The sequence below is a fragment of the Tamandua tetradactyla genome, chromosome 13 (genome assembly GCF_023851605.1).
Source record: "Tamandua tetradactyla isolate mTamTet1 chromosome 13, mTamTet1.pri, whole genome shotgun sequence".
Lineage (NCBI taxonomy): Eukaryota > Metazoa > Chordata > Mammalia > Pilosa > Myrmecophagidae > Tamandua > Tamandua tetradactyla.
The window spans coordinates 77,525,534-77,537,691 of record NC_135339.1 but is presented as its reverse complement, the minus strand read 5'-3'; the positions used below and the strand labels follow the sequence as shown (position 1 = coordinate 77,537,691).

At 35.3% G+C, this 12,158-nt stretch overlaps 1 protein-coding gene across 5 annotated transcripts in view; it reads right to left on the bottom strand.

The window, feature by feature from the left end:
- Positions 1-12,158, bottom strand: part of ATRNL1 (attractin like 1) — a 931,221-nt gene that overhangs the window by 484,881 nt on the left and 434,182 nt on the right. The window lies entirely within an intron of this gene.

The following is a 12,158-nucleotide window of genomic DNA, read 5'->3' as shown; positions in this document are numbered from 1 at the left end:
TTCTCTAACTTCACTGGTATCTGCTTACCAGTATCATTTTCCAATTTTCTATGCTCTGACTCCTTAATGTTTCAATGCTTAATCCTCTTCTTTTAGTGATCTTATTCAGTCCCATATATTTAAATGACACCTATAGGCTGAAATTCCAAAATATATCTCTCTTGATATTTCCCATCTCTATTTCTTCATGCCGTATTCAACTCCTGCCTCCTTGACAATGTGTTGGAGATTGGGTTATGTCTCTCACAGAAGACATGTTCAAGTCTTAACCCATGTGTCTGTGGGTGTTAACTCATTTATAATAGGACTTTTGAAGATAATGTTATTAGTTTTGGTGTAAACTAATTTGTGAATAGTGTCTTTGAAGATCCCTCTTAGATGAGGCCAACTGAATCAGGTTGGGCCTGAATCAATATGAGGGGGGTTCCTAAAAGCAACGGAAATTCAGAAGTGGTCCATAAAAGTGAGAAATTACTAGAAATCAGAGGAGCAAGCCCAAGGAAAAAGAGATCAAGTGACAAAGGATTTGTTGTATACTACAGAACCAGGAAGAAACAAGCCCCGCCAATTAACTCCAAAACAAAAAAATAAATTCCTGGTATTTGTCATAGCATCTCCTGCAACAGAGACAATATGTCTACTTGGATGTCTAAGTAGATGTCTCAAAATTAACATACACAAATTAAACTTCTTATCATCCTATCCCTCAAACCACTTTCACATGCAGTCATCTCTATCTCAGTTCGGGGAAATTTTATACTTATAGTTTCTCTGGCAAAAACTTTCTAGTTAACTCATGTAGATAGTTTGATTGAATGTCATAAGTACTTGGAATCTCAGGTAGCACTTGAGATTTTGTTGGTTTGTCCAGAGTGATCCCCCGATGAATCCCAGAATGATTTGATCAGTAACTGGAAAAGTATTTGCAAGCCCCCTTTGGGGAATGGTGAGAATGGGGAGAAATTCAACTTCCCCAAGTTGAATTCTTGATATTCTCACAAGCAGTGTGGACAACCAAAGCTATAGGCTGAGCCCCCAGTCTTGGGGTTTGTTCACATGAAACTTAACCCCACAAAAGATAGGTCAAGTCTACTTAAAATTTAGGCCTAAGAGTCTCCCCCAAGAGAGCCTCTTTTGTTGCTCAGATGTGGCCTCTCTCTCCAGCCAATATGATGAGCAGTCTCACCACCCTCCCCCTCTCTGCGTGGGACATGACTCCCAGGGGTGTGGACCTTCCTGGCAATGCGGGACAAAGATCCTGGAATGAGCTGAGACTCAGCATCAAAGGACTGAGAAAAACCCTAGAATGAGCTGAGAATTAACATCAAGAGACTGAGAGAACCTTCTCGACCAAAAGGGGGAAGAGTAAAATGAGACAAAGTGTCAATGGCTGAGAGATTCCAAACAGAGTCCAGAGGTTATCCTGGAGGTTATTCTTACGCATTAAGTAGATATCACCTTGTTGTGCAAGATGTAGTGGAGAGGCTGGAGGGACTTGCCTGAAAATGTAGTGCTGTATTCCAGTAGCCATGTTTCTTGATGATGATTGAACAATGATACAGCTTTCACAATGAGACTCTGTGAATGTGAAAGCCTTATGTCTGATGCTCCTTTTAGCTACTATATCAACAGAAGTGTAGAACATATGGAATAAAAGTAAATAATAGGGGGAACAAATGTTAAAATAAATTCATTTTGAAATAGTGGTAAATGAAAGTGAGGGGTAAGGGGTATGGTACGTATAGTTTTTTTTTTCTCTATTATCATTTTCTTTTTCCGTTGTCTTTTTATTTCTTTTTCTAAATCGATGCAAATGTACTAAGAAATGATGAATATGCAACTATGTGATGATATTAAGAATTACTGATTATATATGTAGAATGGAATGATTTCTAAATGTTTTGTTTGTTAATTTTTTTAATTAATAAAAAAAAAACTTTCTAGTCATGTTGGTTATTATTAATTGTATCTTAGACTTTCCCATCCACCTAATCTTGCTGACATTATAAACATAATTTGATCACTTCTCACTAAATCCACTACCACACCTTAGTCTGAGCCATCATCCTCTCTCATTCGATTAGTAACTGTCTAACTAGACTTCTTGTGTCAGAGTTGATTATTTTATTCTGTTCTCAATGCAGATGAATGATCCTTTTAAAATGAAATTTTTTTTTTACATCAGATCATTTAACTCTTCTGCTGTCATCCATCTCTCTCAGAGTAGAAGCCAAAGCAACATTTCAACATACAGGTGCATATTAGAATAATCTGCAGACATTAAAAATGAACACACCAGGTTGAACCCCACTTATTGAAACTATGATTCAATAGGTCTGGTGGAAATGGGAAGTATATATACATATACATATATGTATATGCTTTAGGATCTACAGGGGATTCTTAACCACTGTGTTAGAGTAGATATTGAGGAGGAGAGGAATTAAAAATATATAGGCAGTAATATTAATGTTAATGTTTAATAAAATATTAAAAATTTTATAATACATATCAACAACAATGTAATAGGTAAAATTTGTTGACTATTTCTCATATAGAAGGCATTGTAATGAGTACTTAGCATGCATTAACTCATATAGTAATAACAACATTATAAAGTAGGCCCTATCATATTCTACTTATTATAAGGCACATTTTATTTTGCATTTTAATATCTCTAAAATCAGATGTCTCTCACAATCAGTGTCATCATATAACCACTGCTGGAGAGACTGCCATTAGGTTATAACTGTCACTGCCTGCACAGACACAAATTTGATTATTCTAGTAATGATACTACATGAAACAAACAAAATATTTTCACCTGAGTCAAAAAGTGACTTGAGGAAAATTAGACTATGGATGTGAACAAATTTTAGTGATGCCTTAGATGACTTATTTTGCTTCTGCTTTTCCTTTTATATTGCTGTAAGATTGATATATGATAAAAATCTATATCTAAATAAACTTATAAGAACCTTTTCAATAAGTATAAAATAGATATTTAGTGATAAGGGAGCTTTGTGCCAAGTTGGCACTGTTGTTACTTTCTAAGTGATATATAAAATAATGGTGAGTCTTACAATTGATTGTGTCATGAAATTAGATGAAATACAGTGTATTTCTCCTACAACATACTCATATGTCACATTACATATGGTATATGATGAATAAAAACTGTTCGGATCTCAAGCCATATTTGAAGTTCTTTGTATGGTTCAGAAAGCTTGGGTTTTGGAATCTGACAGATATAGCTTTAAAGTAAAGCTCCTTCATCTATTTTTTGTAAATTTTGAACATTGTACAGGGAGACAAATGCCATATGCTGGACAGGAAAGGGAAAGCACAGAGTCTAGAGGTTTCATAGGAAAATCTTACAACCTGCTGGGTCCCACCCCAAGGAAAACAGATGCTGACTATGCTTTTCTTCTGAGACATGGGCCTGTCTGATCTGGGAAAATGTGACCACGGTCTGGGAAAACAATATCTGGAGAACCTTCTCAAAAAAAATAGGCTCCAGATAAGCAGGATAGGAAACAGAAAAACAAGAACAAAATTCTGAAACAGAACCTATGCTAGAGGGCAAAATAAGTTGAACTGAATGTCAAAGAACAAAGCTATCCAGCAAGAAAATCTTAGGTAAAAGAATAAAAACAACCTCGAGAATAAACTACTCAGTAAATCAAATGCTTAGACACCAGCAAAAAATAATGACTCATACTAGGAATATCGAAGATGTGGCCCAGTCAAAGGAACAAACCAACATTTCAAATGAGATACAGGAGTTAAACTAATTCAGAATGTTCAAGCAGACATGGAAAATCTCATCAAAACCCAAATCAATGAGTTGAGGGAGGATATAAAGAAGACATTGGGTGAACAAAAAGAATAACTCAAAAGTTTGAAAAAAACAAACCACAGAATTTATGGAAATGAAAGGCAATAGAAGAGATGAAAAAAAAAAAAAAAAAAAAAAACCAGAAACTTACAACAACAGATTTGAAGAGGCAGAAGAAAGGATTAGTGAACTAGAGGAGTGACTATCTGAAATCTAGCACACGAAAGAAAACACAGGGAAAAGAGTAGAAAAATATGAGCAGGATCTCAGGGAATTGAATGACAACATGGAGTGCATGAATATATGTGTTTTGGGTGTCCCAGAAGGAGTACAGAAGGGAAAAGGAGGAGAAAGACTAATGGAGGAAATTATCACTGAAAATTTCCCATCTCTTATGGCAGACATAAAATTACAGATCCAAGAAGTGCAGAGTACCCCAAACAGAACAGACCCAGCAGAGACCATGGACATGAGAGGGCAGTGGCATAATATACTTAAGATTCTAAAAGAAAAACTGCCAACCAAGAATTCTATATCCAGAAAAATTGTCCTTCAAAAGTGAGGAGGAGATTAAAATATTTTCAGGCTAACCATCACTGAGAGAATTTGTGACTAAGAGACTAGCTCTGCATGAAATACAAAAGGGAGTGCTATGGGCACATAGGAAAAGGTAGGAGAGAGAGGTCTGGAGAAGAGTATAGAAATGAAGAATATCAGTAAAAGTAAAAAAGAGAAAAAAAATTAGATATGAAATATAAAATCCAAAAGAAAAGTGGTAGAAAAAAATGTTTTTATACTAATAACATTAAATGTTAATGGATTAAAGTTCCCTATCAAAAGACACAGACTGGCAGAATAGATTTAAAAAACAGGACCCATTTATATACTGCCTACCAGAGACTCATTTTAGATCCATGGACAAAAATATGTTGAAAGTGAAAGTTTGGGAAAATATATTTCATGCAAACAACAATCAGAAAAGAGCAGGAGCAGCTATACCAATATCTGACAAATTAGACTTTAAATGTAAAACAATTAAAAGAGACAAAGAAGGATATTATGTATTAAAAAAGGAACAATTCAACAAAAAGACATAACAATCATAAATATTTATGTACCAAGCTAGAGTGCTCCAAAGGAAATGAGCCAACACTGACAACACTGAAGGGAGAAATAGAGACCTTTACCATAATAGCTGGAGACTTCAATTTCCTGCTCTCATCAATGGATAGAGCATCTAGACAGAGGATCAAAAACTAAACAGAGAATTTGAATAATACAATAAATGAACTAGACTTAACAGATATTTAGAGAATATTACATCCCACAACAGCAGGATACACATTTTTCTTAAGTGCTCATGGATCATTCTCAGGGATAGAGCATATGCTAGTTCACAAAGTAAGTCTCAATACATTTTAAAAGACTGAAGTCGTACCAAACACTTTCTCTGATCACAATGGAATAAAGTTTGAAATTAGTAAGAGACAGAGGGCCAGAAAATTCCCAAATATATGGAAGCTAAACATCAACCAGTGGCTCAAGGAAGAAAATACAAGTGAAATCAGTAAATATCTTGAGGCAAATGAAAATAAAAATACAACATATCAAAATATATGGGATGCAGCAAAGGCAGTGCTAAGAGAAAAATTTCTTGCCTTAAATGCCTATATTAAAAAAAGAAGAAAGCACAAAAATTGAGGATATAGCTGTTATATATATATATATATAGTGAATATATATTGTATAGTGAATATATATTGTATAGTGAATATATATTATATAGTGAATATATATTATATAGTGAATAGTTGTTCACTTGCAAGACCTAGAGAAAGAACAGAAAACTAACCCAAAGCAAACAAAAGGAAAGAAATAATGGAGAGGAAAAATAAATAGAACTGAGAACATGAAAACAATTGAGAAAATCAACAAACCAGAAGTTGTTTCTTTGAGAAAATCAATAAAATGATGGACACTTAGGTTGACCACAAACAAACAAACAAATAAATAAATAAAGAGAGAAAGAGAAAGAGAGAGAGAATTGCAAATAAAGCCCACAACTAACATCATCCTTAATGGGGAAAGACTGAAAGTGTTTCCTCTAAGATCAGGAACAAGACAAGGATGCCCACAGTCACCACTATTTTTCAGCACTGTGCTATAAGTTCTGGCCAGAGCAATTTGACAAGAAAAAGACATAAAATTCATTCAAATCTGAAAGGAAGAAGTAAAACTCTGTTTGCAGATGATATAATACTATATATCAAACAACAACAATAACAAAAAAAAATCTATAGCAAATCTCCTATAACTAATAAATGAGCACAGCAAAGTGGCAGGGTTCAAGAGTAATACCCCCAAATCAACAGTGTTGCTATACACTGGTGATGAGCAATCTGAGGAGGAAATCAAAAAAAAATTCCATTTACAATAGCAACCAAAAGAATAAAATATTTAGGAATAAATTTAACTAAAGATACAAAATAACTATACACAGAAAACTACACGAAATTGCTAAAAGAAATCATGGAAGTCCTAAATAAATGGAAGGACATGTGTTCATGAATTGGAAGACTAAATATAGATAAGATGTCAATTCTACCTAAATTGATTAATAGATTCAATTCAATACCAATTAAAATCCCAACAACTTACTTTGCAGAAATAGAAAATTTATTTGGAAAGGCAGGGTGCCCCAAATAGCTAAAAATATCTTGAGAAAGAAAAATGAAGTGGGAAGTCTCACAGTACCTGACTTTAAAGCATATTATGAAGCTACTGTGGTCAAAACAGCATGGTGCTGGCATAAAGATAGATATATAGGCCAATGGAGTTGAAGAGAGTGTTTAGAAACAGACCCTCTCATCTATGGAGAATTGATCTTTCATAAAGCTGTCAAGCCAAACCACCTTGGACAGACCAGCCTCTTAAATAAAAGGGGTTGGTTGAAATACTGGATATCCATATGTAAAAGAATGAAAGAGGATCCATATCTCACACCCTTTACAAACATTAACTCAAAACGGTTCAAAGACCTAAACATTAGAATTAGGACCATAAAACTTTTAGAAGAAAATGTAGGGAACTATATTATAAATCTTGTAATGGGAGGCAGTTTCCCAGACCTTACACCTAAAGCATGAGTATTAAAAAAAAGAAATAGATAAATCATAACTCCTCAAAATTAAACACTTTTGTGTATCAAAGAACTTTGTCAGGAAAGTAAAAGGGCAGCTTACACAATGGGAGACAATATTTGAAACCACAAATCAACTAGGGGTTTAGTATCCAGAAAATATACAGAGATTCTTCAATTCAGCAACAAAAAGACAAACAACCCAATTAAAAAATGGGCAAAATATATGAACAGACACCTCTCAGAAGAGGAAATACAAATGGCTAAAAGGCACATGGAAAGATGTTCAACTTCACTAGCTATTAGGGAAATGCAAAGTACAGCCACAATGAGATTTCATCTGACACCACCTAGAATGGCCATTATCAAAAACACAGAAAAAGACAAGTGTTGAAGAGGAAATGGAGAAAGAGGCACACATCATCTTTTGGTGGGTAAGTAAAATGGTATAACTGCTCTGGAAAGCAGTTTGGTGGTTCCTCAGGAAGATAAGTATAGAACTGCCATAAGATCCAGCAATCCCATTAATAGGTATATGTATTAAGAGGAACTGAAGGCACAAACAGATATTTGCACATGTTTATAGCAACATTATTTATGATTGCCAAATCTCTGAAACAATCCAGATATCCATAAATGGATCAGTGGTTAAACAAGCTGTGGTATACATAAACAATGGTATATTATGCAGCTGTAAGCAGAATAAAGTTGTGAAGTATGTAACAGTGTGTATAAAACTTGAGGACATTATGCTAAGTGAAATTAGCCAGAAACAAGGATAAATACCGTATGGTATTATATTAATATGATCTAACATTAAGGAGTGAATTTTGAGAGTTGAAGTTAAGAACACAAGCTATCAGGAGATAGAAATTGGGCAGAAATTTGGCATTTGGTGCTGAATGAACACAGATTGTGTAACAGGACTGATTGCAAAAATTCACAAATGGATAGCATAATACTACCTGATTGTAGCACAATAACATAAATACACTGAATGAAGCTGAACATAAGTATAACTGAGGTAGAAGGGCTAGGGGTACATATGAAACTAGAAGGAAAGATAGAGAGAGGACAAGGACTAAGAAGGTATAACTTAGGAATGCCTAGAGTGGACAATGATGGTGATTAAATGTACAAATCAAAACACATATTTCCATAAGAGAAAACAAATGAATGTCAACAATGCAAGGTGTTGAAAATGGATGATATATGGGAAAAACTACAACCAACGCAAGCTAGGGTCTATAGTAAAAAGTAACGTAACATGCTTCCACTGAATGTAACAAAGGCATTATGCCAAAACTAAATGGCAATTGGCTGGGGGCATGGAGAAGAGTATGGATTCTTTGTGGAAGACAAGGAAATTTCTTCATATAGATTATGACGGCAAAGGCATGTCTATATACTTAGATTGGATTGTATAATGTGCGAATAAAACTGCTTAAACATGAACAGAGAGAAACAAGTGCTAGAGAAAATGCAAAGAAAGAAATGTACCTATTCACTGTTGGTAGGGAAAATGAGAGGTGCAGTCCCTTTGAGGACAGTACGGTGGTTCCACAGGAGGGGTATGGGGTTGCCATATGATTCTGCAACCTTGTTGCTGAGTATATACCTGGAGGAACTGAGTATGGGGACAAGAATGGCCATTTGCACACTGGTGTTTATGGTAGCAGTGTTCTTGATTCACAATGGATGGAGGTGACCTAAGGGTACAAAGACTGAGGAATGGAAGGGGGAACTATGGTGTATACATAGAATGGACTACTAAGAAGCAGCAAGAAGGAATGAAGTTGTTATGGCTTGCCAGGCCCAACCAGGACTATTCCTTCCAATCCTGGAGAGTGCTTAGGGCATTAAAAGGGATTCTGCAGGGGTTCTGAGCACTGGGTTGAATTCCAGAGGCCTGTGGCCTCTGAACGGGTGTCTGGACCAGATGGGTCCTAGGGTGCTGGTTGGGGAGACGGGGGGGGGGGGTGGTGGTCAGCCTTTCCAGAGCATCTACTGGTTCCATGCCCTGGAGTGCTGGTTGGGGAGACAGGGGTGGGGGGGAGGGTCAGCCTTTCCAGAGCATCTACTGGTTCCATCCCCCTATCCCACATTACCAACACCCCTTACAACATGAAAAGGTTGGAGTAGCCATGCCCAGATACCCCTGAAGAGTGGGAGGGGGATCAAGGGTGATGGTAGAGTATACAGAGAGGATCTAGTTTGGCAGATGAGCATGAGTGCTGAATTAGTATATTAATATTTCTTTTGGGCCCCAGTACCTTAGAGAAGCTAGAAATAAGGAACTAAAGTTATAGATTTATAACTCATGCCAAACTATGAAATCTGATCTACAACTAATTGTTATGATGTACTTTGAAATTTATTGCTTTTATATATATATATGTTATTTTTCACAAAAAAGAAAAAAAAAGAGAACAAAGAGTATAATAGAGAAGATGGGATTTAGCAAATGAATATGACTTCTGAATCAATACACTGATATTCCTTTTGGTCTACAGGGTCTTAGAGCAGATAGAAGAAAAAATAAAAAATTATGGAACTGTAACCAATACCAAATTTTAAAATCTGTTGTGTAACTTCTTGTCAATATGTACTTGGACATTGACTGTTTTTTTGTATACATTATTTTTCACAATAAAATAGTTAAAAAAAAATAGGAATAAAATTGTGAGGCATGCAACTAGGCGAATGAACCTTAAGGACTGTATGTTGAATGAAATGTCAAAAAGACAAATATTATCATGCTCATATGGACTAACTTTAATATACAAACTCAGTGAACTGAAGTTGAAAGAATGGATTATTAGGTTGGGGCCTAGTGAAAAGGGTCCTAGATTATGAACTCATACAGCAGCCACTTATAGTCAGGAGTTTTAACTGTCGTTTCTAAATTCTGAGATACTGAGCTGTTTGTGTATTACCTGGTCATTCCCAGATACTTCAAGTATTTATGTGACACCTGAGATGTACAGTTTGAGCTCTAAAGCTATTAAAGTCAGCAGTACCCCATACAGAAACTGTTCAAAAAGAAAGAGATTAGACTTTGACTAGATACATGAATGAAGCTGATCTGGTTAGGACTAAGGTAGATTAGAATACAAGGTAAAGGATGATATCATCCATATTTTAAAACTTCAACTTCCATTGAAAGAGACCAATGAGAGAGATGTTTATTTGGTGCAAAATTTCTATTTGGGGGAGTGCATTACCTAATTTAACTTTATGATCAGTTTATCTGAACATAAAAGTACCTGGAATATTGAATAGGACATGAGATTTTGTTGGTTTGCCCATGTTGGTGTGATGCCCTGATATATCCCAGAGTTATCTGAGCACTGAATAAGGAAGTATTTGCAAAGTCCCCTTGGAAGATCTGGTGAGAAAGGAGGAAATATTCAACTTCCCCATTTGGAGAATTTCTGATATTCTCACAAGCAGCGGGAACAATCAATTTAACAGGCTGAGCTCTCAATCTTGGGGTTTGTTCTTCTGAAACTTATTCCTCAAAGGATAGGCTAAGTCTACTTAAAATTATGCCTAAGATTCACTCTCAGAGAACCTCTTTTGTTGCTCAAATGTGGTCTCTCTCTCTCTCTAAGCCAACTCTGCAGGTGAACTCGTTGCCCTCCCCCAAATGTGGAACATGACTCCCAGGCATGTAAATCTTCCTTGCAATGTCGGACAGAACTCCCGGGATGAGTTGGGACCCATCATGATGGGATTGAGAAAGACTTCTTGACCAAAGGAAGAAGAGGGAAATGAGACAATGTAAAATTTCAGTGGCTGAGAGTTTCAAACAGAGTCGACAGGTTATCCTGGATGTTATTCTCATGCATTATATAAATATCCCTTTTTAGTTTATGGTGTATTGGAGTAACTAGAGGGAAGTACCTGAAACTGTTGAGCTGTGATCCAGTAACCTTGATTCTTGAAGATGACTGTATAAAAATAAAACTTTTACAATGTGACTGTGTGATTGTGAAAACCTTGTGTCTGATGCTCCTTTTATCCAGAGTATGGAAAAATGAGACAAAATTATGGATTAAAAAATAAATAAATAGGGCAGGCAATGGTGGCTCAGTGGCAAAGTTCTCGCCTGCCATGCCAGAGACCCAGGTTCGGTTCCCAGTGCCTGCCTATGTAAAAAAGTAATAATAAATATATAAATAAATAATGGGGGGATAAGGGGTAAAATAAATTAGGTAGATTGAAATACCAGTGGTCAATGAGAGGGAGGGATAAGGGGTGTGGGATATATGAGTTTTTTATTTTTTCCTTTTATTTATTTTTCTGGAGTGATGCGAATGTTCTAAAAAATGATCACGGTGATGAATACACAGCTATGTGATGATACTGTGAGCTACTGATTGTACACCATGAATGGATTGCATATATGTGAAGATTTGTCAATAAAAATATATTTATTCAAATGTATGCCAATCTTCTTTACCAAAGACACCAATCCCACCCTAAGAGATAACCTTGGGAATTCTTTAAAATATCCATGCATATGATGTGTGTATATATGTGTGTGTCTGTATTTTACATAAATAGAAAAATATTATAAAAACTATTCTATATCATAAATTTTACAGTTAATATATAATGTATCTTTAAGATTTGTAATCTTTTGAGATCTGGGATACTTTTTTGGGCTGTTCATTGCCATATTTGCCTAAAAATATGTGTGAATCAATAGTAGGTGTTCAATAAACATTTGTTGAATGAAGGAATAAATTATTTCCTATTAACACATATCTATGTATCTCATTCTTTGTTTTCAGATATATAAATATTTCACCATAAGAAATTATAATTTATTTCAAGAATCTTTTTGAAAGACATGAAATTATTTAGCTATAAAGATATACTACAATAAACATTTTTGTATAAACATATTTTTGAAAAGACATTCCTAGAACTCTAGTTATTGAGTTAAGGAGTCTCTCTCTTAATTTTAATAGTTAATCAATTTTTTCCTTTGGAGAATTACTCCTTCCTCTCTCTCAATACACTCAGATTTTGTGAGGCTGAACCCTCTCCTAAGCTCCAGGGTGTGCATTTGTGTTGTAAATAAGGCTGCCAGATTTAGAAACTAAAAATACAAGATGCCCACTTAAATTCCAATTTTTAACAAAAAATTAATATTCTTAGGATAAAAGCACA